This window comes from Procambarus clarkii, chromosome 5, assembly GCF_040958095.1.
Source record: "Procambarus clarkii isolate CNS0578487 chromosome 5, FALCON_Pclarkii_2.0, whole genome shotgun sequence".
Classification (NCBI taxonomy): Eukaryota; Metazoa; Arthropoda; class Malacostraca; order Decapoda; family Cambaridae; genus Procambarus; species Procambarus clarkii.
This window is the reverse complement of record NC_091154.1, coordinates 40,470,199-40,489,014: the sequence shown is the minus strand read 5'-3', so window position 1 is coordinate 40,489,014 and position 18,816 is coordinate 40,470,199. Positions and strand designations below refer to the sequence as shown.

The window sequence follows — 18,816 nt, the reverse complement described above, 5'->3', positions numbered from 1 at the left end:
TTTGTAATGCTTAATGAATCGTATATTAGATTTGGTAAGTGTTGTGCGTGCGCGTGTGTGTGTGCGTGTGTGTGTGTGTGTGTGTGTGTGTGTGTGTGTGTGTGTGTGTGTGTGTGTGTGTGTGTGTGTGTGTGTGTGTGTGTGTGTGTGTGTGGTGATACACACATGAAGTTCCAGTTATAATCCCGTCTGTGCGACCAGCGAGATTGGTAGAATTACGGAACATTGGGAAACTAGATTGGGTTTAGTGCTGGACTTGCAGGTTTTGTTGTCATTCACTGCCAATCAGCGAAGCCCAGTAAGTACAGAGAACTGGATCATCAGTAGAATGTTGTCCCCCATTGCTCCTAGAGGTCCTCGGTGCCTGGGGTAAAGGTGCCACGAGCCTGCTCTAGGTTCTAGGTTCTAGGCTAGAAGTCGAAGAAGTCGACGCATACAAAAGTGATGAGTTGTGTCATGATGTAGATACAATGATGGCGAATATTACATACACAATGTGGATACTACACAATGTCATGATACATATTTAATGATTTACAACTCGCACACATTATCCACGACACCCGGATTAATAATTCATGCCTGAGCAATCATTCTTAACTGCCCCAAATACACATGCATCCCCTCAGCCGCCCTGAGGCAATCACTCCAAAAAGAGCGCAGCCATACTTCTTGAGATGTCTTGAGATGATTTCGGGGCTTTTAGTGTCCCCGAGGCCCGGTCCTCGAAAAGGCCTCCACCCCCAGGAAGCAGCCCGTGACAGCTGACTCCCCCAGGTCGAAATCTGTCTTTCCTCTTCTGGATACAAAAAAAATGTCAACCCGTTTAGGCTGAAATCCATTCGCCCATTCAGATGCCAAGATATGGCAGGGAGCACTCACGCTAAAAAGCAGCCTCAGCAACCACAGGAGAGTAAGACGTCGCGATGCATGGCAGGATGTCTCCTGGCAAGGTGCTTGCTGCCACATACACCTTCACTACTTCACCAGTTATCTCTGGGAACACAGCCAAGATGGCCAGCTAGACTCCTCTTACCCTCCCAACTAAACATACACTTTTGTACCCAGTCGGTGCGTGATATATGAGCAATTCCTAGGCAATTCCTAGGTTCTGCCAAGCACAGAAGTGCTTGGCAGTTACGAGTGCCGGCCACAGTACATCTCCCAGCTGCAGCCCGTGCCACAGTGATGGGCTAATCTGTGCGTTAACCGTGCAGATGAGGGCCTTGTACTGGGCACTACAGCAGGAACCTTCGTCCCCAGAGAGCCAGCGCCACTCAGGCAGATGGAAGAAGGCCATGTTGGAGGCACTACGAGGCCTCTGACTACACCAAGTACGTAGTTTGTTGACCTCTGTCGTCGATGGCCTATTGCTGTCAATTTCCATTTGATGAATTTGAAACCATTTGTATGTCTCTCCTATTTTGTTTTGCTTACTATATCCAATATTTATTAGTCAAATTTAGTCTCCATCGTTTACTAATCATCCTTTCTAGCGTTAAAATGACTCCGAATAAAGCTTCTAAGTTTATGTTGAAAGCTTATCTTCCCTCTTTCTTCCACGATCTCACCTTTCCCTTCCCTCAGCATTTCTCCCTCCCTGGCGCCCCATCCCCCCCTCTGCGCCCCTCCCTGGCCCCCTCCACTCTGCGCCCCTCACCACCACCCTTCACCCGGCTAATACCCCACAACAAAGCAGAGGCAGTTTTATTATCATTATTTTCACACCGCGAAAATTCAACAGCATGGAGTTAGTAAGTCCTTGGTTGAGGTTATCGTAGTGCTGGCGCTCTGTGTGTTGTGGGCAGGAGGAGGAGGAGGAGGTAATGACGAACATGAAGAACAACAATAATAACAATAATAACAAGAAAAATAAGAAAAAGAGTAGTAAAGAAGTAATAGGAGGAAGAGAAAGAAGAACAAGTCAAAGAGGAGGGCGGTGGCCAGGTTTGGCAGGTGCCTGGGAAGGGCAGCCGCGCCCCAGGAGGTGAAGGGCAGCCGCGCCCCGGGAGGTGAAGGGCAGCCGCGCCCCGGGAGGTGAAGGGCAGCCGCGCCCCGGGAGGTGAAGGGCAGCCGCGCCCCGGGAGGTGAAGGGCAGCCGCGCCCCGGGAGGTGAAGGGCAGCCGCGCCCCGGGAGGTGAAGGGCAGCCGCGCCCCGGGAGGTGAAGGGCAGCCGCGCCCCGGGAGGTGAAGGGCAGCCGCGCCCCGGGAGGTGAAGGGCAGCCGCGCCCCGGGAGGTGAAGGGCAGCCGCGTCCCGGGAGGTGAAGGGCAGCCGCGCCCCGGGAGGTGAAGGGCAGCCGCGCCCCGGGAGGTGAAGGGCAGCCGCGCCCCGGGAGGTGAAGGGCAGCCGCGCCCCGGGAGGTGAAGGGCAGCCGCGCCCCGGGAGGTGAAGGGCAGCCGCGCCCCGGGAGGTGAAGGGACATATCCACCTCAGGAAAGGTCAAGCTATGAATCTAGACGAACGATCCGGACCGTCTGGTGACCGTCACCCACACTGGAGGCTCTCATGGCTCTGTTAATACTCCAAACGAACCAAGCAAGCAACTTGGGTATGGAATACGGGAGAGGGCGCTCAGGGCGCTTAGGGCGCTCAGGGCGCTCGGGGCGCTCAGGGCGCTTAGGGCGCTCGGGGCGCTCGGGGCGCTCAGGGCGCTCAGGGCGCTTAGGGCGCGAGTGTATGGCAAGGGACGACGAGGGTGCGGGGGGTGGGGGGGTACTAGCAAACTGGTCGCTTTACTCGCTTCTGATTGTAGTTTAATAAATATATATATATATATATATATATATATATATATATATATATATATATATATATATATATATATATATATATATATATATATATATATATATATATATTGTAAAGAATATCAACAAAAAACTCCTCAAATGTCCATTACTTTTCCTCCAACTTTCAACTGGAGTCTTGACTGCGCGAACTTTCACTCCGGAGTTTGGGGAAAGGACTTCATTGGATTTTACAAGCAATTCGTCCCAGGCTGTAGACAGGTCAGTGGAGCAGAGAGGACGGGGGGGAAGGCTGGTTTCCTGTGTGGGGGTGAAGAGGTGAGGGGGGGTGATGGGTGGAGTGGGGCATAGAGGGATGGGTGTAGGGGTCATCATGGGGTGGCTAGGAGCATGGGGGAGCGAGTGGGCCTTGGTTCATGTCCTTACTCATATACTGAGCAAACAGGGAACAGCTTACCCTTGGAAGTCGTCAGTGTTCGGTTATGTCTAGTACTCGTGTGGAGGGTCTCTAGGGGCGACCTGGCCAACCCAGCCCCACGGAGTATCTATGGTATATAAATCCAACCCCAAGGAGTATCTATGCAGTATATCAATCCAGCTCCACAATAACAACCACAACAGCTGTGAGAAACGCACTTGCTGACCCTCGGAGATATTTACCCAGCAGCTGCTGACTTGTGCCTTGCAACAGTCAAGGGGATAATGTCAGCCAAGTGAGGGTAGGCCTTGTGCTGACCGGCCTATACGTCATCGCCAGGTATCCACAGGAAGTGTATCTATTAATCCTTCCACAAATGAAAATACAGTTGATGTAGACACACACACACACGGGTGTTTCTACTCACGTAGTTGTCATCATTTGTGTGTGTGTGTGTGTGTGTGTGTGTGTGTGTGTGTGTGTGTGTGTGTGTATGTGTGTGTGTGTGTGTGTGTGTGTGTGTGTGTGTGTGTGTGTGTGTGTGTGTGTGTGTGTGTGTGTGTACTCACCTAGTTGTGCTTGCGGGGGCTGTGCTTTGGCTCTTTGGTCCCGCCTCTCAACCGTCAATCAACTGGTGTACAGGTTCCTGAGCCTACTGGGCTCTATCATATATACATTTGAAACTGTGTATGGAGTCAGCCTCCACCACATCACTTCTTAGTGCATTCCATTTATTAACTACCCTGACACTGACTGTGGGGAACCGACCTGTGAGATTTATTTTTATTAATTTATATGGATTTATAGAGAATTTATATTTTACATTAATTTATATATATATTTCGATAGCAAATGATATGATGTTTAGTGGACTGTATTTTTTCGAATTCCCACAAATTGACTCCCTTACACATTAGCGTTTATGGATTTATATATGTAGTCAATCAAATTGATTAGCAGACATTCACTACAGTATTCAACTACATATATTAGTAATTAATATTGGGAGGCCTATCTTTTATGGCTGATTTTATCCTGACCAGCAGTATGAGCACGGATGAATAAGCCAGATAATCCACTTTGTGGGTGTGGCTGACTCCCACCTAATGTACTGGATTACTAGGATTAATTCTTGCTTCCTCTTCAATTGTTCCTGTCAAAGGGCACTTGCAATAATTGCAGTAATCCTATATATATATATATATATATATATATATATATATATATATATATATATATATATGACAGCTATATCATAGGAAATATTGGTAATTAAAACCAAGGAATAATTATCTGGGTTATGTCGCTGCCGCGTGTCCTAACCGGAAAATAATCCTATGTACCTAACATTACTGGCCAGGAATGACTAGATAAGATTTCGCAAAGACACTGCCCTTGAACAAATCCACAAGGGCCGTGACGAGGATTCGAACCTGTAAGTTCAGTAGAACTTCGGTTTCAACCCTTTTAACCCTGTCGTAGCTCAGTCGATTAAGGCAGTGTCTGGGATGCTCCCGGACGCAGGTTCGAATCCTCGTCACGGCCCTTGTGGATTTGTTCATTTGATGCATCACGTTAGTGTCATCTTTGTGTGTGACACTTCCCTTGTTTAGATGATGACTGTGTGCTGATGACGGAAGCACTAATTTACTTTCCATAACACTCCGTCCAAGGGAGTATACTTGGAGCTGCTGTGCTCCTGCCACTCTGGTCTAACAGTATTAACAATGACTGACTCCTTACTCCACTGACGCCTTGGCTCGCTTGTCCACATGTCAATAAGTGGTAGAAAGGTCACATTTACTCTATTTTGGTACTGATAATTAAGTTGATTCAAGTGAAATGTTTTTATGATGTTTAAAGTCCAAAGACTGTTGTATTAAGAATAATTCCCAACAGAATTCGCTGGTGAAATTAATAGCGACAAGGTAATGATATTCCCCATTTTCTGTAGGAGGAATAGAAGACCTAGTTGTGCTTGCGGGGGTTGAGCTTTGGCTCTTTGGTCCCGCCTCTCAACTGTCAATCAACTGGTGTACAGATTACTGAGCCTACTGGGCTCTGTCATATCTACATTTGAAACTGTGTATGGAGTCAGCCTCCACCACATCACTGCCTAATGCATTCCATCCGTTAACTTCTCTGACACTGAAAAAGTTCTTTCTAACGTCCCTGTGGCTCATCTGGGTACTCAGTTTCCACCTGTGTCCCCTTGTTCGCGTCCCACCAGTGTTGAATAGTTTATCCTTGTCTACCCTGTCAATACCCCTGAGGATTTTGTGGGTAGTGATCATGTCTCCCCTCACTCTTCTGTCTCCCAGTGTCGTAAGGTGCATTTCCCGCAGCCTTTCCTCGTAACTCATGCCTCTTAGTTCTGGGACTAGTCTAGTGGCATACGTCTGAACTTTTTCCAGCTTCGTCTTTTGCTTGACAAGGTACGGGCTCCGTGCTGGGGCCGCATACTCCAGGATTGGTCTTACATATGTGGTATACAAGATTCTGAACGATTCCTTATACAGGTTCCTGAAGGCTGTTCTGATGTTAGCCAGCCTCGCGTATGCTGCAGATGTAATTCTTTTATGTGGGCTTCAGGAGACAGGTTTGGTGTGATATCAACTCCTAGATCTTTCTCTCTGTTTCATGAAGAACGTCATCTCCTATTCTGTATCCTGTGCCTGGCCTCCTGTTTCCACCGCCTAGTTTCATTTCTTCATGGGGAAGAAGGGGGGACTTGGGGGGGGGGGCGCAGAAGAGGGGAGAGGGCATGGGAGTGTGGGGGGAAAGGGAAGGGTGAGGAAGAGGGGAGTGGTGGAGAAGGGAAGGCTTAAGGGTGAGTGGTGGGAGGGTGCCCTAGGTGGGCACTTACTGGGGGGCTGTCAGGGGATGGGGCAGGTAGGGTGTCTATTGGGTAAAATGTGGGGGTGGTGCTCCACTCCCTGTGGCTGCTGAACTGTTTGTGGAGTTCACACAGCCGTGTGTGTGTGTGTTGAAATTTATGTATTTACACATATATACATGACTTTTAGAATTCAAGAAGAGCAGTAACTGCATATGTATATATGATATGTATATATGTATGTATTTATATATATATTATACCTAGATGAAGGTACAAATGCATGTGCAAATAAATATAATGGTTGATCAAAGTTGCATAACTCAACTCATCTACACAACTCTTCCCTCTTCCTCACGCATCCCACACGTCCCTCACGCATCCCACACGTCCCTCACGCATCCCACACGTCCCTCACGCATCCCACACGTCCCTAACGCATACCCTTCCCCCCTCACTCACGTGAATCCATAATTCATAACTTCGGGGCAGGAGTTGGTCCGTCCCGCAAGTAGCAGCTCCCGCCAGGCAGCGGGGCAGGCGGCGCTGACCGCCCGGGCCGCCGCCGCCGCCGGTAAAAAGGGCCGCACTTTGCAATCTCGAGATGAAACGGAATATAGACAGGATTTTGGTGTGAGAGGGCGGGGCGGAAGTGTCTTGCGTGCTGGGGCCACAGGGGCGGGTTTCCCGTCACCAGCGGCGAGGCGGAACCAACCTGGGTTGAGATATGCAGGTTGGTACTGGGCTGGACGGGTAGCTGGGACGGGACGGGACAGAACGGGACGGGATGTTTAAAACTGGAAAGGACGTGCAATTAAAATGATTATAATGGATGATCGAGGTATGCACACACACTTACAAGGGAATTGACAGGGTAAATATGAACCGGATTATTTAAGACGGGTGGGACGCGAACAAGGGGACACAGGTGGAGACTAAGTACCCATATGAGCCACAGGGACGTTAGAAAGGACTTTTTCAGTGTCAGAGTAGTTAACATGTGGAATGCCTTAGGCAGTGATGTGGTGGAGGCTGACTCCATACACAGTTACAAATGTAAATATGATAGAGCCCAGTAGGCTCAGGAATCTGAACATCAGTTGATTGACAGTTGAGAGGCGGGACCAAAGAACCGAAGCTCAACCCCCTGTATACATAATTAGGTAAGTATACACGCAAAACACACACGTAAACAAACACACACACTCTGGCAGGATCATAAACACACAGAATTACAAAATTAAAATTAGATTCATATGCATTACCGTGTTCGCAATTTTTATTCCAAAAATACATGAATTTCCATTTAAATTTCAGTTCAGAAACTTCTACACGAAAACATTACTTATGATTCTGGTCACGAAACAGAAATAAGCATGATAAGCGGAAGGAGGTATGATCACGACATATAAGATCCTTAGAAGAATTGCAAGAGCTGATACATATGTTGTCAAAGGTTTTAAAAAAAGGAAACAGGAGGGGGATCGAATCAAATCTAAAGTCACGGATTAACTTCATATTAAGAAACACCTTTGTGTGCGTACAGATGATTAACAAGACTTAGTTAGAGAGAGAACAGGTAACATTCACAACCTCTGACAAACTGTAAGAAAATTGGTTGTAAGGCAAAACACATGAGGAAGTATATATATATATATATATATATATATATATATATATATATATATATATATATATATATATATATATATATATATATATATATATATATAAACACATGACGGAGTATATATAGCACGTGTTGTATATATTACAACAAGACTTCGTGTATACGATACCACAATAATACATTTTAACTACAATCAAAAAATCTCCGTCATAGATGGCACTGTTTTGTCCAGCCAAAAAACATACAAGCCAAAGCAACTTACCTTTAACCTACTAAGATCGATTCTCAGAAAACGTCCATATTACAACGCTTAAATATTTACTCCTACGTCGCATTTCTAATGGTTATTTTGATTCCTGTAAGAAATACGGTGTATTAGTTGAAAGGCCGGGTTGGACGAGGTCGTCCGACCCTGTAGTGGTTCTGGATTACAATTTATATGTTGACCAGACTAGAAGGTGAAGGGACGACGACGTTTCGATCCGTCCTGGACCATTCTCAAGTCAAGACAATCGACTTGAGAATGGTCCAGGACGGACCGAAACGTCGTCGTCCCTTCACCTTCTAAGTGTGTGGTCTGGTCAACATACTTATACTTTAGCCACGTTATTGTGACTCATCGCCTGCTTACAATTTATATATTATTTCTAATATTAAATAATATAGTATTTTTACTGGGATTCTATACAGCCTCTGAAACGTTGTTAAGACAAAATTATATTGTATCACATTACAAACTGTTTTTAGTTATATTACTATAACTAATAAAATATATAATGTAAATATATCCACTATAATCGTATTATCATTAAAATATTCGTTATTTATATATATTTTGGTTCATATTTCTGAGCAATTTTTGTCATTATGAAAAAAAGATGTAATTTCCTTTTCTTTCTCGTTTCAGAACCGAACTGACGAGCGAGTGACGGTAAGTGTGTGTGAGAGAAGTATATATATATATATATATATATATATATATATATATATATATATATATATATATATTATTAAATATGACCGAAAAAGTAAGATTAATAATTCTAACACGAATTTTCTCAATCTTTCGTACATTATGCTTCACTGTTGGAGGTAAATCAAAAATCACTTCTCCAAAATTCATTTTTATTTCTAGTCTGACGCGACACGGGCGCGTTTCGTAAAACTTATTACATTTTCAAAGACTTCACAAATACACAACTGATTAGAACTTGCGTTTCCCTGATTTTATATCTACATTTGAGTGAGGTGGGAAGGGTGATGTGGCATTACATTTGAGTAAGGTGGGAAGGATGATGTGGCATTAGAGGATATTAATAGGGTATTAAAAGTATCAACACAAGACAGAACACGAAACAATGGATATTGAATAGAAGTGTTTGTAGAAAGCCTATTGGTCCATATTTCTTGATGCTTCTATATTGGAGCGGAGTCTTGAGGTGGGTAGAATATAGTTGTGCAATAATTGGCTGTTGATTGCTGGTGTTGACTTCTTGATGTGTAGTGCCTCGCAAACGTCGAGCCGCCTGCTATCGCTGTATCTATCGATGATTTCTGTGTTGTTTACTAGGATTTCTCTGGCGATGGTTTGGTTATGGGAAGAGATTATATGTTCCTTAATGGAGCCCTGTTGTTTATGCATCGTTAAACGCCTAGAAAGAGATGTTGTTGTCTTGCCTATATACTGGGTTTTTTGGAGCTTACAGTCCCCAAGTGGGCATTTGAAGGCATAGACGACGTTAGTCTCTTTTAAAGCGTTCTGTTTCGTGTCTGGAGAGTTTCTCATGAGTAGGCTGGCCGTTTTTCTGGTTTTATAGTAAATCGTCAGTTGTATCCTCTGATTTTTGTCTGTAGGGATAACGTTTCTATTAACAATATCTTTCAGGACCCTTTCCTCTGTTTTATGAGCTGTGGAAAAGAAGTTCCTGTAAAATAGTCTAATAGGGGGTATAGGTGTTGTGTTAGTTGTCTCTTCGGAGGTTGCATGGCTTTTCACTTTCCTTCTTATGATGTCTTCGATGAAACCATTGGAGAAGCCGTTATTGACTAGAACCTGCCTTACCCTACAGAGTTCTTCGTCGACTTGCTTCCATTCTGAGCTGTGGCTGAGAGCACGGTCGACGTATGCGTTAACAACACTCCTCTTGTACCTGTCAGGGCAGTCGCTGTTGGCATTTAGGCACATTCCTATGTTTGTTTCCTTTGTGTAGACTGCAGTGTGGAAACCTCCGCCCTTTTCCATGACTGTTACATCTAGAAAAGGCAGCTTCCCATCCTTTTCCGTCTCGTAAGTGAAACGCAGCACGGAACTCTGCTCAAATGCCTCCTTCAGCTCCTGCAGATGTCTGACATCAGGTACCTGTGTAAAAATGTCGTCAACATACCTGCAGTATATGGCCGGTTTCAAGTTCATGTCGACTAAGACTTTTTGCTCGATGGTACCCATGTAGAAGTTTGCAAACAGGACACCTAGGGGAGAACCCATAGCGACCCCATCTACTTGCTTATACATGTGCCCATCCGGGCTCAAGAAGGGTGCCTCTTTAGTACAAGCTTGGAGTAGTTTCCTCAGAATACTTTCTGGCATGTCAAGAGGAGTACAGGCTGGATCACGATACACTCTGTCGGCTATCGGAATGATAGCCGACAGAGTGTATCGTGATCCAGCCTGTACTCCTCTTGACATGCCAGAAAGCATTCTGAGGAAACTACTCCAAGCTTGTACTAAAGAGGCACCCTTCTTGAGCCCGGATGGGCACATGTATAAGCAAGTAGATGGGGTCGCTATGGGTTCTCCCCTAGGTGTCCTGTTTGCAAACTTCTACATGGGTACCATCGAGCAAAAAGTCTTAGTCGACATGAACTTGAAACCGGCCATATACTGCAGGTATGTTGACGACATTTTTACACAGGTACCTGATGTCAGACATCTGCAGGAGCTGAAGGAGGCATTTGAGCAGAGTTCCGTGCTGCGTTTCACTTACGAGACGGAAAAGGATGGGAAGCTGCCTTTTCTAGATGTAACAGTCATGGAAAAGGGCGGAGGTTTCCACACTGCAGTCTACACAAAGGAAACAAACATAGGAATGTGCCTAAATGCCAACAGCGACTGCCCTGACAGGTACAAGAGGAGTGTTGTTAACGCATACGTCGACCGTGCTCTCAGCCACAGCTCAGAATGGAAGCAAGTCGACGAAGAACTCTGTAGGGTAAGGCAGGTTCTAGTCAATAACGGCTTCTCCAATGGTTTCATCGAAGACATCATAAGAAGGAAAGTGAAAAGCCATGCAACCTCCGAAGAGACAACTAACACAACACCTATACCCCCTATTAGACTATTTTACAGGAACTTCTTTTCCACAGCTCATAAAACAGAGGAAAGGGTCCTGAAAGATATTGTTAATAGAAACGTTATCCCTACAGACAAAAATCAGAGGATACAACTGACGATTTACTATAAAACCAGAAAAACGGCCAGCCTACTCATGAGAAACTCTCCAGACACGAAACAGAACGCTTTAAAAGAGACTAACGTCGTCTATGCCTTCAAATGCCCACTTGGGGACTGTAAGCTCCAAAAAACCCAGTATATAGGCAAGACAACAACATCTCTTTCTAGGCGTTTAACGATGCATAAACAACAGGGCTCCATTAAGGAACATATAATCTCTTCCCATAACCAAACCATCGCCAGAGAAATCCTAGTAAACAACACAGAAATCATCGATAGATACAGCGATAGCAGGCGGCTCGACGTTTGCGAGGCACTACACATCAAGAAGTCAACACCAGCAATCAACAGCCAATTATTGCACAACTATATTCTACCCACCTCAAGACTCCGCTCCAATATAGAAGCATCAAGAAATATGGACCAATAGGCTTTCTACAAACACTTCTATTCAATATCCATTGTTTCGTGTTCTGTCTTGTGTTGATACTTTTAATACCCTATTAATATCCTCTAATGCCACATCATCCTTCCCACCTTACTCAAATGTAATGCCACATCACCCTTCCCACCTCACTCAAATGTAGATATAAAATCAGGGAAACGCAAGTTCTAATCAGTTGTGTATTTGTGAAGTCTTTGAAAATGTAATAAGTTTTACGAAACGCGCCCGTGTCGCGTCAGACTAGAAATAAAAATGAATTTTGGAGAAGTGATTTTTGATTTACCTCCAACAGTGAAGCGTAATGTACGAAAGATTGAGAAAATTCGTGTTAGAATTATTAATCTTACTTTTTCGGTCATATTTAATAAAATATGTCTACAGGAAAGACTGCTACCAAAATATACTAATATATATATATATATATATATATATATATATATATATATATATATATATATATATATATATATATATATATATATATATACTCAGATTTTCATTTATATTTTTTTGCCTTCATGTTACAAATACATTTTTTTTTTTTAAATGTTATCAAGTACATAAATTAAAGGCAATAATGCACAAACACCAAAATTCTTCCTCATTGCACAAAATTTGTATTACACAAATAATATATATTATTATATATATACACAAACCGAGCCGCACATCGCTGACATATTTGGCCGGTTATATTTTTCCCGGAGTGGCATTCCGCCGCTGCCCCTTTTGGTAGAGATATTAATTTGGCGGAGTGCGGGTACCCTACTAGTTTCCGTGTCCTTGCTCCCTTAAATGGATTCCTGTATTTGTTCGACCATTCAGCTGATTTGGAACGCTTTTGGTGGTCCATTTGTATTTGTTGTTGTTGTTTGGATTTGTATGTGTAATTGCCTTGTTAAATTGTTAACGAAGAGGGCGGGTGGTTCTTTGTTGGCTTTGGGACTGCGCTTTTTTCTGTTTATTTTTATTTTTTATTTTTATACCTGCTTATGTGTTTCTGTCGCTGTCAGTTTGTGTTTGTTCGTCTCTTTCTTTGTCAGTTTGTGTCTTTGTCACTTTGTTAGTGTTACTGTTACTCTGGAGCACTACACTACACTAATTACATCACTCATATGGTTCACGTATGTGCATCTCGTATATATTTCACCAACATTTAATAGTATATACAAGAATGGAAGGTGTTAAGTGTGTCAGGTAGGGAGGGAGGGAGGCGGGTCCCAGGAGCTCCAACTCTGTCTTGACTACCCCAGGTCAGCTCCAGATTAGATCACCTCCAAACACCGTTCTCTCAAGTAACAAGTCCACTACGGGCTCGCCATAGGCCGTGCTACTTGAAACTGTGTGTTCCCGGTAGTTGAATCTTAAAAACAATAACAGCAGCCATTCACTCTTTCACAAAGTCGTCTCTGATGTTAAATCTGTTAAATCCCCTCCCTGTTAAATCCCCCTCCCTGTTAAATCCCCTCCCTGTTAAATCCCCCTCCCTGTTAAATCCCCTCCCTGTTAAATCCCCTCCCTGTTAAATCCCCTCCCTGTTAATTCCCCTCCCTGTTAAATCCCCCTCTGGTCGTGCTTTAAAACACCATCTCCACTGTACTTCACTTGGCCTAACATTCACTTTGCTGCTCACGTATAATAAAGTCGACACCGTTTAGAATATTCGACACATATTGCCTCGGCTCATTCATACACCGCGGCATGAATGCCTCCGCCGGCATCCTTCTTGGGAACAGTTTTAACTCAATATTCGCATCTCTTTTGGGTCTCATCACCGGGCCGCTGCCTGGGGCGCCTGTGTCGCCATGGGAGCACCACACATAGGCACTACGACCTGGAGGGTGCCAGCGGTTGTACCATTACTCGTCGGTGTATGTGTAAATATCCGAGGTCTTGATAGCCCTGGAAACACAAACCGAAACTGTCTCTATTTTCCGCTTGTAACAACTTGTAATAAAGTTGTTACATCTTGGCTTAATGTGTTTATGACGTATTGGAACGTTGTTACAACTTGATATATTGGTTGTTATAACTGGTTAGGTGGTGTTAAAACTTGTTCGAACGTTGTACCAACGTCGTAGTTTCGGTGTGTGTTTGGCGGGAGTCACGTTACAACGCCACCAGTCTCGGCACGTCTCCTGCGCCAGGTGAGTACCACGGGCTCACCATAGCCCGTGCTGCTCGGAATTTTTGGTTCACAGTAGCTGAATCTATGACAATAACAACACGTCTTACGGCCTCACTTCCGGTTAACGTTGTCTTTCCACTTATTTCCATTTATGCCAATGAACTTACAATTTCCGGAAAAGCGTTATGCCTGTTACTCTTCATATCTTGAGGTTATCTTGAGATGATTTCGGGGCTTTTAGTGTCCCCGCGGCCCGGTCCTCGACCAGGCCTCCACCCCCAGGAAGCAGCCCGTGACAGCTGACTAACACCCAGGTATCTATTTTATTGCTAGGTAACAGGGGCATAGGGTGAAAGAAACTCTGCCCATTGTTTCTCGCCGGCGCCTGGGATCGAACCCAGGACCACAAGTTCAGCGTGCTGTCCGCTCGGCCGACCGGCTCCCAGTTGCTTCGTTGCTCTTTAATATACCTATCTGTCTCTCTTTCTTCCCTATTTTCTTGTCTCTTTTTTCCCTCATCGGTTCCGGCAAGTTGGCGAGTCTGCCCTACCCTCTATGGCAGGTTGTGTGATAGTGACTCCTGAGCTTAATTAAACATTCTGCCCCATCACCATCATTCCCTTCCAGTCCTTCACCATAACCAATATTCTCCCCTCCCCCCGCCCCCTACACCACACATGCCATTCACAATCCCACGACCACATTCCTCGCCCTTCCCAGCGTCTATCACTCCACTCCAACGCATATTGCTCTCTACTTCACCTCCCAGACCCGCTCCCTCCCACACCTGCACAGCCCCCGACCCCTGTCTCACTCATCCACCACCGTCAATTACCGTCCAATACTCATGATGCTGTCATTTGAGCGTGTTACATGCCTCTCATCCCGTCAGCTGCCTTCCCTTGCATGCCTCTCGTCCCGTCAGAGGCCTTCCCTTGAATGCCTCTCGTCTCGTCAGAGGGCTTCCCCGTCTCCTGGTAGTCCCGCATCGCGTCTTGCCGCTGCTCTTCCGAGGTAAAGAAGTCTTCCGAGCTCCTTATTAAGTCAAGAGGTGTCATATGACCTCTCCACTGCCAATTGGCTAATGAAATTGAGCCCAGTTTCCCCTCGAGCGGCCAACTGTGCCGACTGGATCTTGACGCGGGAGAAAGAGCTCAGCTCACGGGCCTTCTCGAACTGTTGGGAATATTGCCTCAGAAAGTACACTTGCACGCATGCATGCACGAACGCAAACACGCACATACACACACACACACACACACACACACACACATACACAAGACACAAACAAGTTCAACTCAGGAAAGTGTAAGGTAATGAAATTAGGCGAAGGGAGCAGGAGCCTGAACACAAGGTACCATCTGGGAGGTGAAATCCTGCAAGAGTCAAATAGAGAGAAAGATCTGGGGGTTGATATCACGCCGAACCTGTCCCCAGAGGCCCACATCAAAAGGATATCATCAGCGGCATATGCTAGACAGGCGAACATAAGAACTGCCTTTAGAAACTTGTGATATAAGCACCATAAAAGCCAGAACCAGTCAGGATATAAGCCCCATAAAAGCTAGAGCCAGCCAGGATATAAGCCCCATAAAAGCCAGAGCCAGCCATGATATTAGCCCCATAAAAAGCCAGAGCCAGCCATGATATAAGCCCCATAAGAAGCCAAACAATAAGCCGGTTCTCTCCAGCGTCCCTCCGGCAACCACTGCCCAAGTTTTCGCAACATCGTGCAACTCTCGACGATTGCTCTCAAGCTTCAAGATCCCGGCGAAACTGATCAGATCTGGTTGCAGGTCCCTGAAAATGGCTGAAGGAGTTAGTTTGAGCCAAGGTGCAAATATTGTGATAGATTATAAACCTTTATTTGTTTTTGTTTCTTACGAGGTGTGAATATGTGTGTTGGAAAGTTAAAGGAGGGGAAGGACACGTGCTTACGAGGAGAAAACCTGAAATAAGTATGATTATATAGCTCTGTGCGAGGAATATGAGACAGACTAATTACTGGGGAGTGAACAAGTGGTGCAAAACTACTTGGACCTCGGGGAATTGAACGCCGACTGTGCAAGAAGCGTGGTCGTCTGTGTCCCGACCAGTCTTAGGCCCATTTCACACGTGGAGCGGGAGAGACACAGACCCATAGGGTGGAAGGGGAGGAGGGATAAGGAGAGTTTAGGAAAGAGGAGAGTTTTGGGGAGAGTCGTTGAAAAAGAGAGATTGATTTTCTACCACAGACGTGACCAGTCAGTGACAAAGCCAACCAGTAAATACACATTTCCGTTCGTCCTCCATGGACAGGGTTCGATATCTGTTCCACTAAATATAGTGTGGATAATTGAGCACTCAATCACACTGCGTGACTGAACCGCTTTAACTATAGAGATTAAGTTAAAATGTTTTGGAGAATATAGATATTGCCGCCTCTCCTCCACGGCGAGGGTTGCAGCAGGCACTCCACGTGGATAATGAGCGGCACACTACGCCTGGTGTATCTATATAAGGCCTTGACCACCTCAAGTTAATCAGTCAGCACCGCTCCTGTGCCAGGTAAGTCCACTTCGGGCTCACCATAGCCCGTGCTACTTGGAACTCGTTCAAAGTAGCTGAATCTATAACAACAACAACAACTCAAGTTAATAATTACGCCATAAATATTACATAGATTTTGTATTACTTAGTCAGCCTTGCGCCCGGGTCAGGTGTTCCAGTATTGAGAAAGTATTTGCTGGGTTCACATATCCCAACACTAGGTTTGGGAACTCAACCCTGGGGTGGGAACTCAACCCTGGGGGTTGGAAATAAGGGTCTAAGCTGAGGCTACCGATGCACCAATGTAGGATAAGAGATCTGAGCTTGCAGGTTTCACTAGGAAGAAGAGCACAATTCCTAGAGAATCCAAGCATGAGTTAAAATGAGGACAGGTATACGCATGTGAATACAAAGCTCATACATATCCATCCAAAAGCAAAGATGGTGTATTAAACTTGATCTGAATATTCATACAAAGGGGGGGGGGAACCAGGTGGCCTGCCCGAGGATTGTAGCGAGAAGGAAATTTCTATCACGTTTTTTGGGGGAAGAGTTATAACTAAAAGTATAAGTTTGATGGGAATTCATAGAAACGTGAGTAAGAGAGAACGTCTTATCAGTGATAGTAGGCTGGTGGTGTAGGGGAGTGTGTGTGGTGGTTGTGTGGTGGTGTAGTGGAGTGTGTCTGGATGTGAAGACACTTCAGCATGGTGGATATCACCTCGGACGATATCCATTATTTTAACATCATTTGGCGTTTCGTGTTCCGTAGTATGGTCCAACAGGAAAGCAGGAGCCGGTCGCTCTAGCAACCAGGCCAGGATGCGGGCTCGCCTGCTTGCTGGAGTGCCGGCCTGGTGTCGCAGACAGTAGTAGTATTAACATGACATGTGCTCAACACACTGTGAAAACAATAATCTTGTGTAAGTTCCTGTTGTCAGACCTCGTCTACTGTTTTGGTGGCCCCAGAGTGCCGCCCTCAGCGTGACTACCACACACGTGACGGCCCCAGAGTGCCGCCCTCAGCGTGACTACCGCACACGAGACCGCCCCAGAGTGCCGCCCTCAGCGTGACTACCACACACGTGACGGCCCCAGAGTGCCGCCCTCAGCGTGACTATTAAAGCACCACCAGCTTAAGATAACAAGCTCCTCGAGAGGCAAAATAACAGTAAGGAGAGCTGGGACGACCCTTCCTCCTCCTCTGGCCAGGGGGCTCCAGGACCCGGAGCCCGCACCAGGATAAGCCCCGGGGCTTCACCAACACCCAGAGCCCTCCCCCCAGCCCTCTGCTACGGGCTTAACATGCACCAGAGCTTGCTCAGTATGCCCAAGCCTCCGCGGCAGCATATTGGAAGGGATCCTCCACCAACTACCCATCCCAAGGGCTTCGACACAACCTTTCCTTCACCATATTTATCAACCATCTAACTTTTTGTTATAATTAAAATATTAATGTTTTCCGGAGTGTTGGAAAGTTTTATATGAAGGGGGTTCAAGGTTTCTTTTTTTTTACGATGGTTAAAGTTTCGACGAAAGTTTTGAAGGTGTTAATAGTGGTAAATGTTATCAATATGGTAATATTTGCAGTGATGGTACTTAAGCTTTTCAATTATGCGTTAATTTTTAAGACGGCTGTGTTGTGTCTCAAGACAGGTATGCAGGCGACGAGTCACCATAACGTGGCTGAAGAATGTTGACCAGACCACACACTAGAAGGTGAAGGGACGACGACGTTTCGGTCCGTCCTGGACCATTCAAAAGTCGATTGACAATTGACTTGAGAATGGTCCAGGACGGACCGAAACGTCGTCGTCCCTTCACCTTCTAGTGTGTGGTCTGGTCAACACAGGTATCCTCTGTATCCTAGTTGTGATGTGTCTCAACTCAGGTATTCCCTGTATCCTGGCTGTGACGTATCAGGATACACGATCCGCAACGACTGGGTTGAGAAATATCAGTACACACACACACACACACACACACACACACACACACACACACACACACACACACACTGTATTAGCTTACAAAAAAGTATTGTATCACAAATATCAGTGTTTAAACATCAAACACCCATCACAAAGCCACCATTACGAGTCAACAGACTCGACAGGATTACTCTTCGCAGAGGGTCCTGGTACTTCTGGGTATGTCAGCCTTAATCCTCGGTCTATGCTCGTCCAAGCTGGTGTCGACCCCACCAACCAGTCCTCAGTCTATGCTCGTCCAAGCGGTGGCTGACCCCACCAACCAGTCCTCAGTCTATGCTCGTCCAAGCTGGTGTCGACCCAACCAACCAGTCCTCAGTCTATGCTCGTCCAAGCTGGTGTCGACCCCACCAACCAGTTCTCAGTCTATGCTCGTCCAAGCTGGTGTCGACCCCACCAACCAGTTCTCAGTCTATGCTCGTCCAAGCTGGTGTCGACCCCACCAACCAGTTCTCAGTCTATGCTCGTCCAAGCTGGTGTCGACCCCACCAACCAGTTCTCAGTCTATGCTCGTCCAAGCTGTTGTCCACCCCACTAACCAGTCCTCAGTCTGTGCTCGTCCAAGCTGGTGTCGACCCCACCAACCAGTCCTCAGTCTGTGCTCGTCCAAGCTGTGGCCGACCCCACCAACCAGTCCTC

The 18,816-nt window shown here is 45.8% G+C and overlaps 1 protein-coding gene across 1 annotated transcript in view; it reads left to right on the top strand.

Annotated features, from left to right (window-relative positions):
* The window catches only part of LOC123748023 (probable G-protein coupled receptor No9), a 249,111-nt gene that overhangs the window by 144,018 nt on the left and 86,277 nt on the right, over positions 1-18,816 (top strand). The window contains exon 3 of the mRNA XM_069301745.1: positions 8,541-8,564. The gene's annotated coding sequence lies outside the window, so the exon portion shown is untranslated. The remainder of the gene's footprint in view (positions 1-8,540; positions 8,565-18,816) is intronic.